Below are 20,541 nucleotides of genomic sequence, written 5' to 3' on the forward strand. Positions count from 1 at the left end.
CTCGCGCTTGCGCAGCACGGAGCACGGCTCATTATGCTAGCCACGCGAAACTGCTCAACCTCGGCCCCAATGTAGCTCACGCTACAAACTAGCCAGAATAAGGACCAGCGGGGGCTTCGGTACTACCCAGGGAACCCTCATGTGCGAACTTGCTTCCAAAAGAACAGATTTGAAAAATTGGCCGTCGACGAGTTGGCTTTTGACGAATTGGCCTAGAACCTCAATTTCTTTACAGTTCCTTATTTGAGACGTGCATTCTTTAACTTCAAACGCTATATTTAGGGTTCAGCGTTTTCGGGTTAAACCGAATATAACCGGTGAAAGTACGCCGAATTAATTTTTCCAAATTCGGTCTTAACTGAAAAAGTTCAGTATTTTCGAGGGCGTTTGGAGTGGTGTGTGTGGGGGGGGGGAGGGGTGAGAATGTGACTCATAACTAGGGTTTTGTGTTACCCGGCGGTAAAAGTTTCGTCTATTCGGATTGATCTGATAAACTCTGAATTTCGATGTGCCAATCCCCCCCCCCCCCCCCCCCCCCCACATACACACACAAATACATTTTACAATTAATGGTTTAATCAGCGCGTACAGTAAATGGTCCTGGGAAAATGCCACCACACATCTTTCAAATTTAGGTCAGGGCAACAGGTCATTGTACTATCGGGTCAAGACAAAAGTCACTGTTTTCGTTGCTAGTTTGGGTCATACTATTTGTGCCTGAGAAGAAGGAGAGGTTGTGTTTTTGTAACCGTAAAAGCTATGGAACCATTGAGATTACGTAAAGTGGGGAAAACGACAGTTGAAACTTCTCTATTTCATCTTTTTCCACTCTGCCTCTTGCCGCCGCGCGGTACGTCGATGGAATAGCATGGAATGAATACAGGCTTCCCAGCAACTACCTCCAGTAGGTTATAGATTTTAAGGTATCGACATTTATCGAAATAACACTTGTGTACCACTTTTGTTCTAGGATAAATTAGTATTGCCAGTAGCAATGGCACCAACGCCAAATCCAACTGAAGAAAATGTTAATTGATACAATCGCGTTTTTTTTTAATTTTTTGTCCAGCATAAGTTTACATTTGGATATTATTTGTTTATTTTTAATTAGAAACACTGCGAAATCGAGCTCCAAATTTCGGAGAATTCGGAATCAAGCAAAAATAAACTCCGATAGACTCCGAATTTTCGGCAGAAAATAAACTCAGAAAAACACCCTCCGAACTTGACGAAAATGAAGCTCCGAAAACACGGAACCCTACTCATTAATGACCTTATGACACTTCCTTTCGAAGTTTTCAGCTTTTCTGCGTGATCGGTTCTACTTTCAACAAAAACTCCGGGGGCGCAGGGGTCTTCAGGACGAAATCTGGGTTGTTCACCTGATAAGGATTCGTACCGGAATTTTCGTTAAAAGAAGAGAGTTTAATTATCAAATCAAACAACGGAAATCAAGAGCGTCCGTAAATGCCGTGCATTTCTTAACACCCCTAGCTTCCGTCTACTAGAGGAGGGCATAAATACGAGTGTTTTATTGTCATATCTGTCGTCGGCGCGAATTTATCATCTCTCGCAGTCGTGAAAATGGAATAAACGCACCGAGTACAATGCTTGCTAATTTCTCCATTTTGATATTTGTCTCTCCGACCGAAGTGGTACTGAAGCTCATGCTCGTCCTGTGTACGAATACGAGCACACGACGATAATGTCAGATCACGATAAGCCCCCAGTGCGTCTTACAGAACAGGTCGCGTCGGCTGCCAAAGACGGCAACAAATAAGTAGACAAGTACCTGGTACTCAATATACATTTTACACAAACGCTTTTAAGTATTGAATTTTCGTTAGTTTACTGGTTTTCGTCAATAGACCTAATATAACTGAGACGTTTATGAGTCTACAATTATTCACCGCAATAAACCGAAAACTTTTGTTTGGAATGTCATGTTTTGACGCTGTGCTATTTTGTCGCTGTGCTGTTTTGACGTCGTGCTGTTTTGACACCGTGCTGTTTTGGCACGTGCTCTTCTGTCGCTGTGCCGTTTTGACGCTGTGCTGTTTTGTCGCGTGCTATTTTGACGCGTGCTGTTTTGTCGCCGTGCTGTTTTGACGCTGTGCTGTTTTGACGCGTGCTGTTTTGACCGTGCTGTTTTGTCGCGTGCTGTTATGTCGTGTGCTGTTCTGTCATGGTGCCCCTTTTAATATAAAAGGGTTCTCAAGTGACAAATTTATAGTCAATTTTTGTTAGGGGGTGGTGGAATTTGGGGTTTAGAAATATCAAGAAAGCGAAAGTATAACCTAACTCGATATACTTTGGACAGAGTTTGACACTTTTGCCTCTAGATTGCCAAAGAGTAATTGCCAGAGTTAGGCTTCAATGCCTGGTTATGGTTATCACCTTGCTCCTTTGGCTCATGGCTGGCACTTCGGCAATTGCATTGTGAAGCAGAACAGAAGGAATAGAAATGGACATGCAAATTACTTTGGTACTAGGTAACGCCTGGGTGGAGTATAAAAATCAAGATGATTTAAAACGTGATTTGGATCACACCGGTTTTGCTGTAATTTTTTTAATCAAACCTTTCCCTCAAAAATAACCTCCACGGAAATTTTTCTTTACTGTTTGTCGATCATTTGATAACTTCTACGTCCGCTTGTTTTGTATTGAAATCAAGCATTTCCTAATCAAAACAGATTAAAAGCAGGTTGAACGCGCAAAACTCTTCTGAACAAAGCAGAGCGTCGAGCTTTGTTACCACGTTGCACTTTGTTTATCATCTACGCAATGTCCTACTGCAAGCAAATCAAAACTAGAAATAAAGAAATCAGAACAAGAAAATCAATGTTATGTGAGGGCAGAAACTGAGGAGACAAGAACGCGCGGGGATTGTCAGAACGCGTAGTTCCGGTTGGAATGACTAACGGCTAGACTCAATGCCGGCTGCGTTTGTCTTCGCTGCACGCGTCGAATGCTTTAGAACGTGGAACGCGGGCGTCCGGCATTTGGTTTTCGCACTCGAACGAGCACGATGAGTGCAATGGAGACATACGCAGCTAGTTTTACGTCTTTATGTCCACTAAACATTCGAACAAGAGTTCGGCGCTCTGACCTTCCCGCGAACTCTCGTCACCTCCTCTCCCTTTTTGTCTGCCCGCACTGCAAGCAAATCAGAACCTATAAGAAAAAAGACAAATGCAGTTTTTTCACTAATAAAATAACCTGCTTTTTTTTCTAGTATGGTGGGCATATCAGTTCTTCCGTATTGTTTTGAGTGATCGAAAGAATTTTATCAATCTATCTACGAGGTTTCAAAAAGAAATTAGTGAAAAGGAATAACTTTGTTTTCATTTACAGTGATTGAAATCAAATTAATCTGATTTAATCACATAAATTTGATATCAATCAAATAAATTTTATATAAACCGAACAAATGTGATTTAAAGCAAATATATCTGATTTAACGCTTCAATGCATGACCATTTCATTTTTCATGTAATTATTTAGGAGTGCTCGCTGCTATAGGACACGGTTCTAAAAATAATTAAAAAAAGTTTATTAATTTTTTTCAACTCAAGAAGGAAGAAATACTTCATGTATCATATCTGATACACGATGCATTGGTGCATCGAGGTTTGTAGAGGCGGCGAAAGCAATTTCGTCTTTGTTCGAGCAGAGCGCGCCGCAGCGAATTTCTCGTAGTTTTCAAACATCAGGGATGCCCAGCCTGGAAGTTTAAAGCGCTGCCTGAAAGCTGGGCTTTCCCCGAAAATGTTGCCGATGTCAGTTCATCTGAGTACCGGGAAACCAAATTGCTCCAACTGGAGGATTTTGTTTAGACAGGTGGCACAAAACATGCAAAAGATTCGGATGTCATAGTGCACGCATTCGCGTTGCCTTTCTGCTCTGATTTCATGGAAGTAGCGTTTTACAGGAGTGTATCATCTCAGATACACCATGCATTGTAGGGTCAAATAATATAAATATAATACGCATAATTAAAAAAAGAAACACGGTTTGTTTTTTGTTGTTAATGCGTCGAAGCGATACCTAAGTTTTTAAACCGCACCTGGGCCAAGATAGGCCCAGGTGTGGCCAAGTTAGGCGTTTCTTTGGAGATCTGCCTGGAGTTGGGAGTACACAGCACCCATCCCCCAAGAATTTAAGGACACAAGTTTTTGAACCGTGATCTATATAATTTCACAGAGACTCAGCCCTAAAGCACGGAACGTACTTTCCGTCGACGCGGAATGGGGTAAATTGGCTGGATCATTCGCGATGGTGGCGGGCCGCTTTGCAAGGAGGTTAAACGTAAACGGGCCTTTATCTCGAGATCGTTCCCTGGGAAGGGGGAGACACGCCCTTCGGTTACGGAGAAACCGCAGAACAGAAGAGAAATGGCCCTGACTGTTGCAGGTCCGTCTACTGAATACCTCGAGGGACTTGCCAGCGAGAGCGAATAAAAATTGAACACATTTCACAGTATACGACGTATGAACCTGATCCACATGAGATAAAACTCAATCGACACTTTCCTACACCAGTGACCCGTAAAGTTTACCAACAAGGTTATAGACCTTCGCAAAAATCGCCTTCTGCGCGCTGCCATCTTTGTCTGCTGTACTGTGGAAGGACTTCTGAGCATGCGCTGTTGCTCTGCTGTGCGGTGTATCAGACGCTGCGCAAGCGTCCACAGCTCAGTGATTCGGCATTTTTGGCCTGGGTGATAAGCGACGCAAAGGTCTATACTCCGCGCCACTCTAACCGCTCATTCACACTGGAAGCGGATCCGCGTACGCAAAGCGGTTGTGAACGCGGTTGAGATCCAGTGCAATTGCACGTGCATTTGATGTCATCGAGTACGCGTGCAATTGACCTTTTTCAGAGATCGCTGGGCGCATGCTTCGACTCTGAGAGAGAAGGAGGAAGGGGAAAGGCGCCATTTTTGGTGGCTCTCTCGTCCGCACAGACAGTACTAGTTCGGCTTGACTCCTCCGCTATTCTCGCGGCTTGGCTTCATAGTCGTCGCGCCTCACCACCGCGCAGCTGTAGGTTGCACAAATATCAAATAAAAACAAAAAAAGGTTCAAATGGGAGCCTTTATGTAGTTTCAGCAGCCTTTGCAGGTGGTGCACAAAAAGACTCGGTGTCAAACACCCCGCCCTTTTTGCCATGCTTTCAAAAGCCTAGGACGCTAATCGCCCGTGTCAGCTGGCTGGATCATCAATGTGACGGCGCGACATTCTGATTTTAACTAAAATATGGTAAATCTGAACATGATGGTAAGCCGGAAACGGGTAGGAAAACTAAAACGCAAAAGGAGATAGAAAAAAACAAAACAGGCAACGTCTTTTGAGACGATGCCTGTTCTTTTTTTGCGTTTTCCTGTTCCTATACCAGTCTCAGGTTTAATACTTGAAAATGAGCGCGTTGGTGAATAGATACGAATGCATGAAAGGATAAAAGATCAAGGACACAGGACTTCTTAAAAGAAGTCCTGTTTCCGTCCCTGTCCTCGATGCATATTCGTATATCAAGTTTACCACCATGTTGAACTTACACCAGCTCGCCTACACTATGACTATTTTTCCGGTGATAGTAAATGTGCACGCGAGGTTGTCTGACGTAATCACGCCATACACGGTACTCAAGTGAAGAATAACATGATAAAGCTTGCTGTCCTTCAGGCGTGCGCTATAGACATTCGCGTCTTGACATGTTAAAAGAAAAAAAAAAACGCATAAAAATATCAATCGCTGCCAAAGCATTTAAAGCGTGCGAAACGAATTTAAGCTTCACGGAGACAGAACCCTGCTAGAATGCCTAGGCAACCAACCGTGAACTCCTTTGTTTGCTGGGCTCACTTTGTCAAAGGTTCGTAAACGTGCTGAATTTAAAGAGAGATTGTTTCTAACGTACCTTTCCTTACTTTTTGTTGGTGCAGGCGAGCCTTCGCGATATCAAGACCGCCCGGATTTCACACCGCCCTAGTTTGTTTACACATTCCCGAATACGGTGATGCTCGTGCGTTCGCGCGGTACACAGGACGGCTAAGTGACGGACGCAATAAGCTCGATTAACTTAAGCGATCAAGGGGAGAAAAATCTGCTCTTTGTAGTGGCTGGGCCTTATAAACTGGGCTCAGAAGCTCCGCACAGGGTAGATGGTTGGGTCGGTATCGAAACTGGTCACCATTACTTTCCTTACATAACACTCTGCGACTCTGCCTTGAAAGCAGACCCCTCTTTTAGTAGCCAATTGCAAGACGCGATACCGAAGTGACGATTAAGTGGCTCCGAGTCGATGGTAGAAACTGACGCAGCGTCCGATGTCTATGCACCCTTGAAGGTATAAAAATGAACGAGGTCCTCTGTATTGTAGACAGTAGCTTTTGTTAATCCTCCAGGTCGTCCTCAGCCATTTTGAAGAAAATATGCGCGCCAAACGAAGACAGAAAGGCACGTTCAGAATGGGGAAAGACGGAACAACGTTACCAGGGAAGGCAGGTAAACACATGGACCGGGAGGCACGCCAGGCCTGGCGCGGACGACGGAGAGACGGTGCCAGAGCCACCAAAAGTGTTTAGAACGATTCCCGCGAGGGCGCGCCACGATCGCGGCCGAACTATGCAAAAGGTCAATTGCACTGGATCTTTTTACAACCGCGTTCGCAAGCGCTTTGTGAACGCGGATCCGCTTTCAGTGTGAATGAGCGGTAAGTGCGACCGCAGCCGATGAACCGATGGAGCCCATCAACCAGCGCCAGAAGTGCATTGTCACTGCGCTGTCTTTACGCGCTAGCTGTCAGTTACTGAGCCAATCAGACACAGTAGATGCGTCGCAACCCTGCGCTTTTGTGAAGCATGAAATTATTTTAACACTACCCCCAATCCCAAATGTTTTGTCCGTCCTTCAGTCCGTCCATTTTTTCGTGCATTTCCCGCTAAATTTAGCGGGGAAATCGATATCACGGTACCTGTACACGAATTCAGTTTCTAAGCTTATTTTTTTGCGGGAAGTACTTGATTTGACGTAGCGGGACACACAGACCAATTAAGTTTCCCCGCTGAGAAATTAACGTCATGTGGCCTATGCGCCAATTCAAATACTCCGCTAAATTTGGCGGAGGAGTGCATTACGTGATGTCACGTGACGTGACGTGACCTATACACCTTGGGGAAATTAACAGCACGTGACATTTACGTCGACTCAGTTTCCTCGTTAAATTTAGTGGGTAAAATCCGCGTTTTGTGGTCGACACAACATCAGTTCAGTTTCCCCGATAAATTTCGGCGGAAATCAACGTCGCGTGACTTATATATACCGATTCAGCTACCCGCTAAATTTAGCGGGAAAAACTCGCATCTTGTGACCTAGACACCGATCCAGTTTCTCCGCTAAATTTAGCGGGGGAAGTCGACGTCGCGTGACCCGACGTCACGTGACCTATAGAACCGTTTAGTTTCCCAGCTAAATTTAGCAGGAAAACATATGTCACGTTACGCACCAATTCCCTCGCCGATTCCCTATAACGCGTTTCACGCATCGTAGGACCTTCCGTTCCTTCCGTATCTTCGTCAAATATAGTGATCCAATGACCCACTATATAGTTGTTTTTTTTTTCACTTTGACTTTAAAAAGGCTTACCGCTACAATGACCGAAAAAAAAATGTGTTCTTTTCTTAGTTCTGAGCGGGGCAAGCATTATGTTTACGGTATTTTCACCAAACATATTTAACCCCTCGTCATATACATTCTTGGTGAATTGGCGGCACATCGCGGTTACCTAAATTATGAACTTTATTTAAAACGTGTTAGATTTTCTTTAGCCCACACGCTGCGACCGTGTCGTTATTCTCCAAAACAACGCCACACTGGCTTGGCGCCAGGTGCCTTTTGTCGAAGTTGTCAAAAATTTGAATGGTCGCGAATTGGTGTGTGTCAAAGACTCGCACCCTGGAAAAAATGTTCACTCGTTTACGTTTCCACTGTGCTTAAGGCGGACACGGTTTTCAGACTCACGAAAAAACTTTGGGAGCGATGAGGCCGAAAAAAAAAATTACTCAAGCTGGAAATGAAGCGTGTGATGCGAAACAGAATGACTTGAACGTGACAAATATCACTTTTGTGCCACATTCCAGATAATTCATCTTCGGGTCGAAACGTCTTTTTGTCCTCGTCATTCGCTGTCTTCTCTCCTTAAATCGCAGTTCTGAGCTCTATGTGGCTGTAAACCCATGGGACACTTTCGTATGCTTTTGAAAGTTAAGCCTTTTTTTTTATTCGTTATGATTATGCTCCTAAAAAAACCCCAACATGACGCAAACCTTTCTTTTATGGAGCCATTGTTGATTCCAAGGGAATCTAGAAGCATATATAGAATGATATTGTAGTGAGTGCGCAGGCGAGCTGGTGGAAATTAACCATTCTGATGTTAGCCTGAGACTGAGACTGAGGCGCATCCTCGACTGTTCCTTTTTCTTCTACTTTGAAACTTCCTCTTTTCCTGCCTCAGTCTCAGGCTAACATCAGAATGGGCATATATAGAAGGCGTTTCAGCTAAGTTGTGCTGAACCAATGCAGCATTGTTCACCGTTCCTATCGTTCGATAGGACGGTGAAGTTTGGCGATGTGTCAAACTGGGTTATTAACACTTTTTAGATATGTTTTCCACAAATTTTGTAATAAAATATTTGTAGAGCGCGTCAAGAAACGCACATCGTGTCGTTTTTATTAAGATAGCCTTTGCGCATAATTTGTTTTTGTTTATAAGAAACCCCAAAGTTTTGCGCGAGATCTTTTTTTTTCTTTAATTCCTGGTAATTACCCGTCAGCCAAGTGCAATTTTTGTGGGCTTAGTCACGTGGAATTTTGTTTAATCTTGCGCATTTTTTTTTAAACACCGAAAATTAGATACACGAAGAAGTGCCACGATGGGATGTTTCTCGCTCGACACGCTCTACGACTTGTTTATTTGAGGGGTTGCTCTCAAAGTACTATTTAAAGGGTTAGCCAATTAATCTACGTTAATTAGTGAGTTTGGCGCATCGCAAAAAGATTTTTGGAATGCTCAATAGGACTGTGAACAATACAGCGAGTTCGGCAGGCCTAGCGTGCACCAGCTTTTTTCAAGTCTTGGCACAAGTTGGCTAGGCACCCTGTATAAAAATTACTCTTATATGTTGTGCACTAAAATATACATAACTCGATCCGAAATAAATCGCCCGTGTACTTCGTCCCGCGGTTAACGATTTTTATCTTTGTTACTCATTCGGCGTGAAGGTATTGGGAAGATTCGCTTTCTTATGTCCAACTTTTTTTTGACAAAGGTTCTATCACTTTGTGTGTCAATTAAAAAAAAAAACAAAAAAACTAAACTCTTATCCCCCTCCCCCAGAGAAAAAATAATACATAATACAAAACATGAGATCGTTCGATTGACCATTTATTATTGGCAACATTGTGCACCAATTAGATAATAACAGTTTATCCGGAAAGACGAGTCGTCTTCTTTTTTTAATTTACCCGAGATTAACGCACACAGACACACACACTCACACACCTGAACAAAAAGCGGACGCTCAGTTTGTGAAGACATGCGCAACGTTGCATTGTATCACAAAAGAATGTTAGGTTTATCTCAATACTTTCTTTTTCTACAAAGCAAAAATAAAAGTGTGTAGTAGATGTGTCGCTGCATCCGGGATTGAAGCAGTATTTTGGGTATTATGTTTGTATGAAAGAAAATAGACAACTTGATTTTCGATGTGTTACTGCTGAGCGACAGATCATACACGAACGGTTTCTTCATATTTGAGGTGCTTGTAAGTCGCGTATAGGTTGTTTGTCTTGTGTGGACAGTTTTGTATTTACGTGAAATATCGCATTAGGTGTGTCCTTTCTAACAATACTTTGTGTTATTCAAGGCGGAAGCACCCCAAAAACTGCCAGAGCCTAGTCGACGTATCAAATTTGCAACCATTTCGTGCTCATGCCGCAATTTGGAACTCTTTCTCTAATCTCTCCTTCTTTCTTTCTTTCTTTCTTTCTTTCTTTCTTAACAGCATGAAGCTTGCAACCAGTACTGCATAGTTGAGACTAAGAGTCAGGTACGTCAGTGTCGACGTCAAGTGGGTCCAGGAAAAGAAAACGAAAACAACAAAAACGAAGAAGTATGCTACGTCAAGTTTACGAGCTTCTCTGTCTCCCAAGCAAGTTATTTTGTTTTTGTTCTTTTATAAGTGACTGCGGGATGAATGTTGTGCTCGTTGTTCTCGTGCTTCATTTTTATAGCATTGTACATAGTTCCGAAGTGTATATATATAAATATATATATCACTTCCACGTTGTAGACCTGGCACTTTGTAATGCTAGTGAAAGGCGCGTTGTACTTAGCACTGTTCATCGTGTCCTGAATGTTCACCCGTGACCTGTACATAAACCTGTGTTGCTTCGCCTGTAGCGATTCGTGCCATATCTTTGACACGCATTGTTTATTCGTGCTTGTGCTATGGATGAGAATGTGCGTTGTGAGGTATGTGCGTAGGGCACTGCGTGAGCGTGTGCAACGTCCCCACCGACTTTACACGATGATGTTAACACCCGTTTTTGCGAAAGAGCCAACCCGTGTTTTGTTTGCAGAGTTGACGATGGAAATGTTTTCCTGTACGTTTGTATTACGGTAGGACGATGTTCAGTGCTGAAACAAACTGCATATCAAAGGTTTTTGTAAATGTGCGAGAGGTTACTTGTTCCGGAGGGCATTGTGTATATAACTATGCCACGTTCACATTGTATAAATGTTAGGCCTAAAAGAAAAATGTAGTTAGTTGACAAAAAAAAAAAAAAACATCGCGCATGTAGAAACACGCCGGCCTGATGACGAAAATGTTGCGAAATTGTTCCCTCGGCGGCATATCAGCACCCGTTTGCATAGTCAACCATGCAACACGTGTTTTATAACGCCTATGTATCGTACCAATTCTAATCTTCGATGCTATCCTGCACACGGAAGTTTACCAATAACGAGAATCAAACGTACGAGCTAAATTCACCGTTTAAAAAGATGATGTTTGAACGTTACTGAAGGACAGACACAAATCTCCACGCGGCTACGTGACTGGTGCGCGGCTGAGAAGATGCGCCTGGTCCTGGTATCGAATCAAGGACCTCTCCATTTCCTGTGGGACGTTCTACCGAGTGCGCTAACCTTAGATGTCAGTAGAGCAAACAGGTTTTAAGAGCTGCCACCAGTCTAACGCCAAGAAGGGTGAGCGGCCTGCATTTTAAGGTTATGATGATAATGCAATTAATGCAAGGGTGCGAGCTAGCTGGACAAGAATTACGATAATTATTTCTGGATAAGGGGAACAAGGGGAACGAAGAACAAACACAAATATGCAAACACACCAGTCACCTAAATGTGTTTGGAGATTTGTGTTTGTCCTTTGTCTCCATTGTTCCCCTTCACCTGAGATTATTATCGGCATTCTTGTCCAGCTCTCTTGCATCTTTGCCTTTATGGCATTATTACAAATAACAGTGGTGGTTTCTTCGCGCTGTGTCATGTTTGCATTTACTTTTTTTTACATTGTCACGGGGCTGTATATGTACAGCGCTGTGTTTTACATCGTAAGTGCGACTGGATGACGGAGGCTTGGATGAAAATATTGATGTGCAAACATAGCTGCTTTAAAGCCAAATATTTGAACTTGAAAGTCATTTTGTCTGGGTTTTGAGGTTAATTTTTCTGTTCTTATTAGGGACAACGCTGTTACAAGCAAGGAAAAGAGAGCAAAAAAGAAATACGTGAAATATCTCTCTTGTTTCAATCGAGACAGCAGTGCAGCCGCGGCGCATTTTCGTAACCTTGACGAGGATCGGCAAATATATCTTTTTTGCTTTCTTATTTTGCTTGCCTTCCTTTTCTTCTTAATCCTTTTTTCTAATCCTTCCTTATCCACGAAGGGTTCGATCACGTTTCCTCCGAGCGCTGAGTTCGTTGAGCCATGTCATCCTCCCGTGGTTTCTTACTTCTTTGTTCCTTCCCTCCCTGTCACTATATTTGGAGTAGGAGATACTTTAGTCGGTGTTCTGCATTGTAAAACCAAGTCTTTTGAGCGAAAGTTGCATCGATCAGTTAAGTTCTTTCTTTAAACTTTTCTCAACAAAATCTACCATAATAGATGCACCTCTGTAAGAAATTACACTGTTGTAGTTCCTGAACAAAAAAGAGACGATTTCTGCGGTTCAACTTATTTTGCACTTGACTAGTTTGAGACAAGTTGTACAACTCTACAACCTGTTGGAAATCGGGGAATTAACCGAAAAGCGATACACGGGTGCTAGAAATGACTATGCCTTTCAGTGTATAGGCAGCATAGAATTATTTTATCATTTTAATCTTTGTTAAAAGTAATCCAATGTTGGTTTCTTTTTTTTTCTTTTTTTTTTTTGCATTTCAATGTTTATTTGACAAAACATCAGGCTTTGGCAATGAAGTTTTGACGCGCATAAAGGCGAAGGAAAAAGAAAACATGATTGAGCTAGTTTTCTTTTTTTTTAGTTTGATTCAGATTTTTTATGTGGTTTTTGTGGGATCTGACATTCTTTATTAACTCTCCTGGAAACCTACGCTCCTCGAATGTGGTTTTCGGTTAGTATCCGTGTTACACGCGGGCCTTTTTTGAGTCATCACATATAACATTTTTATTCACCAACATATCCAAAATGTGTAAGCTTCCTAAGTTAACTTTCATGGCTGAAGAATGGCATTCTATTTAGGATTAAAAAATTAAGAAACGTTAAGGCTCTATACACTTGTGCGGTCGAACACAAGCCAACTCTGTAATCGGATATTGTACATTTGCGACGCGTATGGCACTGAATTCTTATTATGTACGCTGAATTTTATTTTAACCGACTACGCCTTGTGACAGGGTAATTTTTGAACCATTTTTTATATTGTATGTGATTATGTGTCGTTCGTGCGGTCCTTCGTACTGCGCTGTTCATGCTGTGAGAAAAAAAAATCGTTTGTACAGGACTGGGTAGCAGTGGCAGGAGTCGAAATGACTACAATTGGTGTAAAACGTAAATCGAACGCGAGCTTAGAATTGTTTGTAAAAACGTAAATTTTAATCTCATTGTTATCAGTGGCTTGTACAGATTTTCGGGTCATGGTTAATGCATGTATACCTGCGTTTGTGGAACGTTTTGCCACTTTCTTGCACTTCGAACTCCACAGAGTGATTGTATTTGCAATGGGCGTTTATAAATGATCGAAGAAGAGTTTTAATGCGAGTACTTGCGTATGTGAGTGTTTTTAATGTTTTTTTTTCTTAATTTAGAGCGTAGGCTTCAGTTTTCCGGTGATTTAAAATGCATATTACATGTTCTTGTTGCGCTTTTCCTTCACAGAGCTAGTAGGTCGTTGAATGTAGAGCTACCACCATCATTTTGAATATTGTTCATTTTCAAAGAAAGTTGGCCAATTGAGCGTCATTTTTATATATCCTTGTTAATGTTTGCGTTATCTGAGCACTCTCTTTTATCGTTCATCAAAAGCGCATTCCTAATATGTGCTTTTCAGATTTTGTCTACAAAACTTTATGAATTTCCGGCATCTTGATGTAACTGATGTTAGCTTCGTGAACGCTTTCACATAATTGTTGCCCCTGAAAATTTTTAATGTGTGTCTGAAGAGAAGTATTCTCTTTCAACATCTTCTAAACATTTGCATTTTTAGGGCAGTTCGTGAAGATTAAGAATTTGCAAAGACTTCATTGATAACTTTTTTCTTACATAAAATCTTGGATGACGTGTTTTGTTCTGTTTATGTTTCTTATCAGAGAATGCGCGTAGCTTTAAGCTTTATAGTCGCGAGTATAAGATTCATGTGCGAATGTGAATTGGACAGATAACTGCGGTGTGCCTCGAAGTGAGACTGTCATGGAATCTTTTTCAAACTTTGTCTGAATCAAAGTACATTAGTATGATCCGACCTTAGTGTTGTCTGCGAAGGTTAACTACTGAAATCTAATAACGCATAGAAATATCTAGATACGGTTGTTATTATTGTTTGAATTTAAATAGAAGTGTATTTTTTGTTTGGCCCATTTGTCATTTAAACGTGTTCCCTTTGTTGTTATTTGTCTAGTCACGCTGCCAGTTTTTCAAACATCGTCAGAATAATTGCATGCTGTATTTTACGTAAGATATCGTTTGTGAAACATTTTCAGGCATCGGGACGGCTTGCAACAGCGAAACTTATCGCTTGTGACGGCAATGGGAATTGCCACCGACAGGGAAACCTAAACTGCGTGTATATAGTAATATGTTACGTTTTGCATCCGTAGCTTCCATATGTGTAATCATTATGTGATGTAATGTGTTAGTAACTTATTATTACTTTTTTCATGTTTGATAGGAAGGACGGTCGACTTTAATTTCTGGTATCTTTGGTCATTGTGTTTGATACTTAGGGTAGCAACATATTATAGATGGCGTGCGGTTCTGACGAGAGTGACATTGATTTGTGTCTTTTTTTTATGTCAGTGCCAACTTGTTTCAAGGTTTAAAACTCTTTTATACTCAGAAATCCTTAGAGGCTCTATGGTGTTGAAGAGCTCAGTACCATAGCTTTTTGTTGTCGCTGTGGAACATTTGTGTGTGTAGAAGTTGAAACAAACGTGATCGTTTAAAAGAATACTAGCAGGTATATAGATTATTAAGTTATCAAAACTTTGCTTAATTATAAAATTGAATGGGCGTCCCTTGTGTACGATGTTTTAATCAAGCAAAAATATCGCAACCTGCACGTTGATCCTTATAAGAAAACAAAATGCTTAAGGTTACTGTATAAAATGTGACACAAAAAGTGACATCATCTTCAGATTTTTTTTACACATGGAAACAAGAACTTTTGAAAACTTTCTTTCTTTCAGATTACTTTAACATTATTCCTACCAGCGTCATTCAAAAGAGCCGCGAGATGCGGTCCTCAGCCATTTCTAAAAACTAGAAACCCCTCGACGAAAACCCATCGATGTTTTCTTTTCATGCATCGAGTGTGTCGTGTGTTTGTAAAAGTGACACATCTTGGCGTGCAGGGAGAGATACCTTTAATGTACAGGTGTTAGCGTTCCAGCCGACAAATCGACGCAAAATACCAGAAGCGTGTCTGTTTTAACAACAAATATTTTCTCGTTTGTGTAGTATACTGTAAAGCGTGTGCTTCATATGTGCTTTCCGGCGAGGCGCAGACTCTTCAACTACGTGTAATCACAATAATAATAAAAACGAAAACAACGTACGGTGTGGTCCGTTCTCTTCTGAGTAGGGTTCCGAAAGAATCAGTCTCTAGTTTGTGTGTGTGTGTGTGTGTGTTTTTTTTTCTTTCTATTTTTGTGGACGCAAGATCTCGGGAGGAAGGGCAAAAGGAGTACCAGTGTATTTCGAATTCGCCTAACCACAGAACCCAGACATCCTGGGTTGAATCCCCACCTCTGTCCGATTCTATCTTGACGATCATCGTACTGGCGTGTGATCGTGTATCACTACTGTGTGATGCACGTTAAGGACTTAAGTTAACAGGGATACTGCACTGGACAAACCGCGTCTCAAGACGCTCGCACGCCCCTGCCTTTGCAGTGCTTTCTTTCACCCAGTTTCGGCTGAGACCAGGGATGGGCAGTATTTCAAATACAAGTATTTGAAATACGTATTTCAAATACTTTGTGTATTTTGCATTTGTATTTAATTACAAATTGGGTAATGTATTTGACGGTTGTATTTAAGTACTAAAACGTGGGTATTTTAAATACAATTGTAATTAAATACAATTTTGTGGGCGAAAATACATTCCTCAAATTTATTGTCACTGTCCAGAGCAGGAAGAAAACTACGTTCTGAACCGAATGCAGTGTCTCTCAATCCAGCACAAGCCTTTAGTGACTTTGTGATTACAGTGCTAGTTCAGGGCAAGAATAGTGACGAAATCAACGTTCACAGGCAGACTGGCGTATTAAGTGCCTGTGACAACTTGTGATCCTTTCCAGCCGGATTTCCATCCATACTTTTGCCTTGGACATTCTAAATGCGCGGGTCATTCAGATTTTCGTAACTGGTGCGAGTTGCAACAATAAAAAATTCTCTAGCTAGTGCTGCGCGTCTTGGTCGTCTCGGTTCTTTGTGGGCCTATATCAAAATGTAATCGACAAAAAAAGCTGCTTAAAGCTCTGTACTTTTTTCACCTATTGCGTCCAAGCTGATTACACTTTTTTGTGATTATATTTCTATTACGTTACTAGAGCCTCGCTCACTAACTCCCGAGTGTGAGATTCAAAATGAAAATGAGATACCCAGAAACCCGTTGCAGGTGCCCTGAAGTGGCTGACGCAGATTTTGAGGAATGTATTTGGAAAAGTATTTGGAGGAGACCAAATACATTTGGTTGTACTTGTATCTTGTATTTAAATGCTTTTTTGGAAATGTAATTAGATTTGTAATTAAATACATTTTTGACGAAGTATTTTGTATTTGTATTTCGATACATATTTGCATGTATTTTGCCCATCCCTGGCTGAGGCGCTGTTCTAGCAAGCCGGCCCTGATGGCCCATGGGAGTTGGAGCTAACTAACTTCCCGCTGGCTAAACCATGGCCTCCGAGATCCCGAAGCGAGCGAACTGCACGAACGGCTCTCCGGCGGAGAACCGTTCGTGCGGAGAGGGCGGATGCGGAAAAAGGGGAGGAGGCGGCGTCTCTCCGCGGTTAGGCGCTCTCAACCCTCGAATTCGCCGTTTTAGAGGTTTCAGCATGGCGCAAGGCAGGCGAATCAGAGAAAGAGTCGTGTTACCTCGAGTTACTGCAACTTCTAGATATAATTTTTTTTTTTTTTTGTTTTGTCTTGCGGTAGTACGATGAAAAGCTACTCTGAGGAAGTAGAGGCAAGTTGTGATGCTTATTTAATTCGAAATATTCATTTGGACATGTGGCAGCTAGCGCGACAAGCGCGCTTTTCGATATATTCAACTGCAATTTGTAGAGCCTATAACAAATTTAGCTCCGTACATAAAAAATTGGATTTTCCTAAATACAAACAACCATTTTTTTTTTTTTATCTACGCGCGTTGTTTGATGTAGCTTTTGAACCTTGAGCACGGGGTTTGATACTATCAAAGTGCAATCTTCGTGCTGTCTTTCTATTAATATTTGTTTATTATTTATTACACAATTTAAGGGGGTGATATTGCGGTGTTTGCTTCTACTAGAAGGGTTAAGGCCAGGACACACTGCTTATAGGGAGTATTCACTGGCGGCCATATATGTGTGCGCGGCTGCTGAGCGCGTGTTGACGGCTAGCTTCCACAGTTATTTTTCAACGCGCATTTCGCACCATCAAGAGTGCCGGTCTTAGCAGCCTATTGATGCGAGCTCGTTCTGAGCATGCGCTCTAAACAGCACCCACAAATATGGCGTCCAGTGAATACTCCCTATACATCATACAAAAGACAGTCTGCAGATATTAGTCACCACGATATCCGTGGCTCGAATACCGCTTGCCAAGTGTCTCCTTGAACTCCCTGCCATGCGGAATTAGAAGCACAGATCTCGTGCTCACTCGCGTTCGACTCTGTTGGCAGACGGTCTTTTGTGTAATTTGTAAGCAGTGTGTCCCCAGCCTTAGGGAAAAATTATGGCGGCGAGGTACGACCACCTCGCAATAATTTCGCCGTGTTTTTTTAGTTTTTTTTTAAAATAAAATATGTGATATATGCAGGTACTGAATCAAAAGGTAGGACGTTCTGTAGTAAACGTCTAGTTTTTTGGCACATGTAGCGCAAACTACCGCATCCCGTTATGCACCTTGTGATGTAACTTAATTGATATGCAAACAAACAGTGAAATCTAAAAAAAAAAAACAAAAAAAAACAAAGCAATTCTGGTTTATTTTTAAATTTTAACCTTGTTCCAGCCTGGTTTATTCGGTATTTTAACTTCCAACCGGCCTTATTTACATATTCCAAGCCTTGAATTTTTAGATTAGGCGCGAAGCACTTAGCGATGCAGTGGCTTCAAGCAGTTTCTATCGATACGCTACCCTGTCTGCAATATTCATGCCTATGTTGACCACGAATGAACGTAAAAAATTCTCTATTACAATCCTAGAATTTTTTGTCTCATGGTTATCTCTTACAGCGCTAATAAAACTGCAAATAAAATTTCCCTTTGTACACACACACACACACACACGCACACACACACACACATATATATATATATATATATATATATATATATATATATATATATATATATATATATATATATATATACAGGGTGTCACAAATGAAAATTTACACGGTCGTTTTTACCGCAAAAATAAACTAGGCATCGCCGAACGCTCATTCTCCGCCCAAAGATAGAGCTAGAGGTCACAACCAGATGCCAAAGTTTCAGCCCGATCCGATAACTTAATCAAAAGTTATAACTGATTTTCTGAAAATTTCAATGGGAAAATGTCGGCCGACGGAGTTTTCAAACACATGGGGCTCTATGGCTCCAGAAACCGAAAACGGGCGAAAATGGGCTCCATTTTCCCATTGAAATTTTCAGAAAATCATTTATAACTTTTGATTAAGTTATCGGATGGGGCTGAAACTTTGGCATCTGGTTGTGACCTCTAGCTCTACCTTTGGGCGGAAAATGAGCGTTCGGGAATGCCTAGTTTATTTTTGCGGAAAAAAGACTGTAAATTTTCATTTGTGACACCCTGTATATATATGTGTTGTTGAGACACAAAACGAACACCAATCCTCGCGGTGTTCAAGCTCCGACTGCCCCGCGCGCCCACTCGTCACCCGGTTGTCGGTCCTCTTTATTCTCGTTTTTTTTTCCCGTTCCCCACACATCCCCCCATCCCCCTCGGGGGGAAGGGAGCGCTTGGTATTGATGGCAGCGATGGCCGCCTGCAGGAAGCGGTCGCCCTCCTTGAAAAGGAAGTGGTCGTCGATGAGCTGCTGCTGCGTCTTCTTGTCTATGCCGGTCAGCGGATTGTAGGTGCCCTTCAGCTCGCCCTCCAGCGTGCGCAGAGTTGAGCTCCCTTTCTCCTCCATCTGGCGGTACTGGGCCTCCGTCAGGCACGAGTTGAAAGGGCAGCCCTGCAACGAGCGTCCGCAGCGCACGCGGGTGGAGATGATGAACTGGTCGTCGGGGTCCACGTTGACCAGGGAGTTGAGGGCTCCGAAGTCCGTGGGCGGGTGCTTGTCGATCACCTTGAAGCCGCCGTGGTAGTCCTCGATCACCGGGTTGAACAGGTCGGCGAACAGCGTGTACGATTCGGCATCCGGGGCGCACAGGCCAACGCCGCTTTCGAGGTTCTCCATGCCGGACTGTATGATGTCGGGCAAGGTGGCTCCCATGGCGTTCTTGCGAGTTTTAGCTATTCGAAGAGATCTTTGGTGAGGTACTTCTTGAGCAGCGACTTGCAGTCCTTAGCATCCTAAAGCTTTTTGAAGCCCGCATCCAGCTTGTCTAGCGCTGCCTGGTCGACCATGTTGCTGCCCGAGTTGTGATGACCACCGGAGTTTGACGATAACCAGGCGCCGTACACGAACGGCACGACCGCGCGCTTGAGAAGCGGGAAGTTTCCTTTCGCGACTCTGACGTAGTGCCGAGCCGAGTCGGGTGGGTTGTAGCTTCGACCTTCGTGACTGTAAGTACCCGGCCCCGGGTTCGTGGTCGTCTGACTCGCGAGGTTCGGTGCTACGGTGTCGTCTTTCGGCCCGACGTTCCTCTTCGGCGGATCGGGCGGCGCGACGGCTGGCGGGAAGGACGGTGGAAGCAGACTCTGCCTTTCGACGCTCTGAGCTTCGACTAAAAAGTGCTGACTCCCGACGCCTCCGCTGGAACGGGACACGTTTACTGTGGTCTTGGTGTTAACGTACACTCGGATGCGCATCCACTCATGGCTACGTCGTTGGCACGGACCCGCATAACCCGGCACGCTTTTCGTCTGTCTAGGTCGACGGTGTGTCTTCTGCGCACCGATCATACAGAGTGCGTCCCTGGAATAGTGCTGGGATGTCGGCCGGCGTCAGTCCTTGTGGGACTTGTGGCTGTCGGTTCCAGCGCAGGCGGGAAGCGAACCCCACGAGGCTGTGATGCTCCATGATGCACCAGGTCGCAGTCTCATGGGTTCGGGGGCGTCGCCGTGGGTGCTGGTGAGGCAGCCTATGGCCGCGACTGCGGCTGCCGGGGAGCGCGACCGGTAATAAGTGGACGCCGCGGGGGTGAGTGGCGTGGCCGTGACCACGGTCGGTCTGGTGGCATGGCTGCAGGTAGTCCAGGTCAAGAAGAGGCACGATTAGACAAGATGGAGACTTTACTACTAACTCTCAACACCCTTCGCGCGGTAACTTTTAACACTCTTCGCCACATTCAATAAAAAGTTTCAAGTCATTGATGTTAGTAGGCCCGACAGGCGGGTAATTCGCGTCTCGACCACGTATGGACCATCCCATCCTTTGGCGAGTGAAACTGAA

At 43.2% G+C, this 20,541-nt stretch overlaps 1 protein-coding gene and 1 pseudogene across 1 annotated transcript in view; one reads left to right on the forward strand and one right to left on the reverse strand.

Annotated features, from left to right (window-relative positions):
* Positions 1–10,243, forward strand: part of LOC8040512 (endothelin-converting enzyme homolog) — a 147,465-nt gene extending 137,222 nt beyond the window's left edge. The window contains exon 19 of the mRNA XM_042290847.1: positions 10,061–10,243. The gene's annotated coding sequence lies outside the window, so the exon portion shown is untranslated. The remainder of the gene's footprint in view (positions 1–10,060) is intronic.
* A 3,351-nt stretch (positions 10,244–13,594) lies between these two features.
* Positions 13,595–19,628, reverse strand: LOC8032984 (annotated as a pseudogene).
* Positions 19,629–20,541: the final 913 nt, after the last annotated feature.

This window comes from Ixodes scapularis, unplaced genomic scaffold (genome assembly GCF_016920785.2).
Source record: "Ixodes scapularis isolate PalLabHiFi unplaced genomic scaffold, ASM1692078v2 PGA_scaffold1__304_contigs__length_218370807, whole genome shotgun sequence".
Classification (NCBI taxonomy): Eukaryota; Metazoa; Arthropoda; class Arachnida; order Ixodida; family Ixodidae; genus Ixodes; species Ixodes scapularis.